Source organism: Natator depressus, chromosome 28, assembly GCF_965152275.1.
Source record: "Natator depressus isolate rNatDep1 chromosome 28, rNatDep2.hap1, whole genome shotgun sequence".
In the NCBI taxonomy this organism is placed as follows: Eukaryota; Metazoa; Chordata; order Testudines; family Cheloniidae; genus Natator; species Natator depressus.
In genome coordinates, this window is record NC_134261.1 from 8,300,354 (window position 1) to 8,305,353 (window position 5,000).

General features: G+C 66.2%; 1 non-coding gene across 1 annotated transcript; it reads left to right on the forward strand.

Annotated features, from left to right (window-relative positions):
• The first annotated feature begins 2,290 nt into the window (after positions 1-2,290).
• On the forward strand, positions 2,291-2,409 carry LOC141979956 (5S ribosomal RNA). Its single transcript, XR_012637339.1, has one exon. It is a non-coding gene; the product is annotated as a 5S ribosomal RNA (ribosomal RNA).
• Positions 2,410-5,000: the final 2,591 nt, after the last annotated feature.

Below are 5,000 nucleotides of genomic sequence, written 5' to 3' on the forward strand. Positions count from 1 at the left end.
GGCTGCCGGAGCCGCTCGACCTCGCAGGGCGGAGATCTCGGCCGGCTGGCCCCACGGCGCGGAGGGCCGGGCACGCGCCCGGGCCCCCCCCCAAAGGAGGAAAGTCCCAATCGGCCCCAGGATCCGGGGACGCGAAGAGGAAGAGGGACCCGATCCGCCTGAACGCCAGACGCCCCCTGCGGTCGGGGGCGCCGGCCCGCGAAGGACCCTTCCCGTCGCGAACGTGAGCGCCACATCGATCGGAAGGCGAGAGAGGAGCGGGCCCCCCCTCCCTCCGGGGGGCGCCGACAGTCGGAGTTCGCATCCCGGCCACCGGGCCTGCACCGGGGGTGCGAGGGGACGACGGGGTCCCCGGAGGAAAAGAGCCGGAAAAGGGGGGGCTCGGGGGGGCCGGGGGCCGCCCCACCTGCCAACGTGCCCCTGTCCCCCCTCACAAGATCGGGTACAACGCGCAGATTGGTCCCCGAGGCTCATCTCTGGTTCTCACAGGTTCCGAAAAACCTGTTCTCAGAAATCTCCTCGCACCCGTCAAAATGAACTAGTCGAAAAATCCAACCGCCAATTTAGGGGGACCAATCTGAAATCCTATCCGACCTCCTGGTTCTCTCGGTCGGCCGAGGGCACTTTTGGCGACCCCATCCGGACTTCCGTGAGACTGCCGGCCATCAGGTCAACCCGTCACTTTGAATGGGGTTGACCTGATGGCCGAGCAGGGACTTAGACATTTTTTCAGCCTTTTCCTCGGGGTTGACCTGGTGTCCCGGGGGGACTTAGACATTTTTTTCAGCCTTTTCCTCCGGGTTGACCTGGTGTCCCGGGGGGACTTAGACATTTTTTCAGCCTTTTCCTCCGGGTTGACCTGGTGTCCCGGGGGGACTTAGACTTTTTTTCAGCCTTTTCCTCCGGGTTGACCTGGTGTCCCGGGGGGACTTAGACTTTTTTTCAGCCTTTTCCTCCGGGTTGACCTGGTGTCCCGGGGGGACTTAGACATTTTTTTCAGCCTTTTCCTCCGGGTTGACCTGGTGTCCCGGGGGGACTTAGACTTTTTTTCAGCCTTTTCCTCCGGGTTGACCTGGTGTCCCGGGGGGACTTAGACTTTTTTTCAGCCTTTTCCTCCGGGTTGACCTGGTGTCCCGGGGGGACTTAGACTTTTTTTCAGCCTTTTCCTCCGGGTTGACCTGGTGTCCCGGGGGGACTTAGACTTTTTTTCAGCCTTTTCCTCCGGGTTGACCTGGTGTCCCGGGGGGACTTAGACATTTTTTTCAGCCTTTTCCTCCGGGTTGACCTGGTGTCCCGGGGGGACTTAGACTTTTTTTCAGCCTTTTCCTCCGGGTTGACCTGGTGTCCCGGGGGGACTTAGACATTTTTTTCAGCCTTTTCCTCCGGGTTGACCTGGTGTCCCGGGGGGACTTAGACATTTTTTTCAGCCTTTTCCTCCGGGCTGACCTGGTGGCCGAGCGTCTCGCCGTCCGCGGCCGGAGCTAGAGATGCCCCCCCCCCCAGGCCAGCCTGCGAAGCCGCGGCCAGGATCGGGCCCCTGGAAGTCTGACTAAAAATTTTCACCGACCCCAAAAACGGTTAGGGGGGGCCTCATAAAGCCTCCGGAGCGAAAAAAAAAAAAACGGAAAAAAGGATCGGGCCCACCCGAGGCAGGGGAGTCAGTAAGGGAAAGGGGACGAGGCGGCCCGGAGCCGGGTGCCCGGAGCCGGGTGCCGGCGGCCAGGATCGGGCCCCTGGAAGTCTGAAAAATTTTTTTCACCGACCCCCAAAGTGGTATTGGGGGGGGCTCATAAAGCCTCCGGAGCGAAAAAAAAAAAAAACGGAAAAAAGGATCGGGCCCACCCGAGGCAGGGGAGTCAGTAAGGGAAAGGGGACGAGGCGGCCCGGAGCCGGGTGCCCGGAGCCGGGTGCCCGCGGCCAGGATCGGGCCCCTGGAAGTCTGAAAAAAATTTTTTCACCGACCCCCAAAGTGGTGTTGGGGGGGGCTCACGAAGCCTCCGGAGCGGAAAAAAAAAAACGGAAAAAAGGATCGGGCCCACCCGAGGCAGCGGAGTCAGTAAGGGAAAGGGGACGAGGCGGCCCGGAGCCGGGTGCCCGGAGCCGGGTGCCCGCGGCCAGGATCGGGCCCCTGGAAGTCTGAAAAAAAAAATTTCACCGACCCCCAAAGGGGTGTTGGGGGGGGGCTCACGAAGCCTCCGGAGCGGAAAAAAAAAAACGGAAAAAAGGATCGGGCCCACCCGAGGCAGGGGAGTCAGTAAGGGAAAGGGGACGAGGCGGACCGGAGCCGAGTGCCTACGGCCATACCGGACGGAAGGCCCCCGATCCCGTCCGATCTCGGAAGGTAAACCGTCCCGGGCCTGGCTAGTACTTGGATGGGTGACCGCCTGGGAATCCCAGGTGCCGTAGGCAGCTTTTCCCGCTGCGAGCCAGCTCTCTCCTTTTCTGGGGAACAAGGGCAGGGTCGCCCTGCCAGGGGCCCTGGGGCTGAAGTCCCTGCCGGCCACCAGGTCAACCCGGAGCCTGCCCCTCTGCGGCCAGCAGGTCAACCCCATACCGGCAGGGGGTTGACCTGGTGGCCGGGAAGCAGAGCGGCCAGCAGGTCAACCCCATACATTCAGCGGGTTGACCTGGTGGACGGGAAGGAAAGCGGCCAGCAGGTCAACCCCATACTTTCAGCGGGTTGACCTGGTGGCCGGGAAGGAAAGCGGCCAGCAGGTCAACCCCATACATTCAGCGGGTTGACCTGGTGGCCGGGAAGGAAAGCGGCCAGCAGGTCAACCCCATACATTCAGCGGGTTGACCTGGTGGCCGGGAAGGAAAGCGGCCAGCAGGTCAACCCCATACATTCAGCGGGTTGACCTGGTGGCCGGGAAGGAAAGCGGCCAGCAGGTCAACCCCATACATTCAGCGGGTTGACCTGGTGGCCGGGAAGGAAAGCGGCCAGCAGGTCAACCCCATACATTCAGCGGGTTGACCTGGTGGCCCGAAAGCAAACCGGCCACCAGGTCAACCCGGAGCCTGCCCCCGCGGGCAGGGGCCAAGCGGACCCCCCTCCGCCCGGGCTTGCCCTGCTCCGAGCCGGGGCTTAATCCCCGTCCGGCCACCAGGTCAACCCGGAGCCTGCCCCTCTGCGGCCAGCAGGTCAACCCCATGCCGGCAGCGGGTTGACCTGGTGGCCGGGAAGGAAAGCGGCCACCAGGTCAACCCCATACTTTCAGCGGGTTGACCTGGTGGCCGGGAAGGAAAGCGGCCACCAGGTCAACCCCATACTTTCAGCGGGTTGACCTGGTGGCCGGGAAGGAAAGCGGCCAGCAGGTCAACCCCATACATTCAGCGGGTTGACCTGGTGGCCGGGAAGGAAAGCGGCCAGCAGGTCAACCCCATACATTCAGCGGGTTGACCTGGTGGCCGGGAAGGAAAGCGGCCAGCAGGTCAACCCCATACATTCAGCGGGTTGACCTGGTGGCCGGGAAGGAAAGCGGCCAGCAGGTCAACCCCATACATTCAGCGGGTTGACCTGGTGGCCGGGAAGAAAAGCGGCCAGCAGGTCAACCCCATACATTCAGCGGGTTGACCTGGTGGCCGGGAAGAAAAGCGGCCAGCAGGTCAACCCCATACATTCAGCGGGTTGACCTGGTGGCCGGGAAGGAAAGCGGCCAGCAGGTCAACCCCATACATTCAGCGGGTTGACCTGGTGGCCGGGAAGAAAAGCGGCCAGCAGGTCAACCCCATACATTCAGCGGGTTGACCTGGTGGCCGGGAAGGAAAGCGGCCAGCAGGTCAACCCCATACATTCAGCGGGTTGACCTGGTGGCCGGGAAGGAAAGCGGCCACCAGGTCAACCCCATACAGGCAGCGGGTTGACCTGGTGGCCCGAAAGCAAACCGGCCACCAGGTCAACCCGGAGCCTGCCCCCGCGGGCAGGGGCCGGCATACCCCCGTCCGTCCGGGGTCGCCCTGCCCCGGGCTCCGGGCTTAAGTCCCGAGCGGCCACCAGGTCAACCCGGAGCCTGCCCCCGCGGGCAGGGGCCGGCGGACCCCCGTCCGTCCGGGGTCGCCCTGCCCCGGGCTCCGGGCTTATTCCCCGTCCGGCCACCAGGTCAACCCGGAGCCTGCCCCCGCGGGCAGGGGCCAGGCGGAGCCCCGTCCGTCCGGGGTCGCCCTGCCCCGGGCTCCGGGCTTAAGTCCCGAGCGGCCACCAGGTCAACCCGGAGCCAGCCCCCGCGGGCAGGGGCCGGCGGAGCCCCGTCCGTCCGGGGTCGCCCTGCCCCGGGCTCCGGGCTTAATTCCCGTCCGGCCACCAGGTCAACCCGGAGCCTGCCCCCGCGGGCAGGGGCCAGGCGGACCCCCGTCTGTCCGGGGTCGCCCTGCCCCGGGCTCCGGGCTTAATTCTCCTCCGGCCACCAGGTCAACCCGGAGCCTGCCCCCGCGGGCAGGGGCCAGGCGGACCCCCGTCCGTCCGGGGTCGCCCTGCCCCGGGCTCCGGGCTTAATTCTCCTCCGGCCACCAGGTCAACCCGGAGCCTGCCCCCGCGGGCAGGGGCCGGCGGAGCCCCGTCCGTCCGGGGTCGCCCTGCCCCGGGCTCCGGGCTTAATTCCCGTCCGGCCACCAGGTCAACCCGGAGCCTGCCCCCGCGGGCAGGGGCCAGGCGGACCCCCGTCTGTCCGGGGTCGCCCTGCCCCGGGCTCCGGGCTAAATTCTCCTCCGGCCACCAGGTCAACCCGGAGCCTGCCCCCGCGGGCAGGGGCCAGGCGGACCCCCGTCCGTCCGGGGTCGCCCTGCCCCGGGCTCCGGGCTTAATTCTCCTCCGGCCACCAGGTCAACCCGGAGCCTGCCCCCGCGGGCAGGGGCCGGCATACCCCCGTCCGTCCGGGGTCGCCCTGCCCCGGGCTCCGGGCTTAATTCCCGTCCGGCCACCAGGTCAACCCGGAGCCTGCCCCCGCGGGCAGGGGCCAGGCGGACCCCCGTCCGTCCGGGGTCGCCCTGCCCCGGGCTCCGGG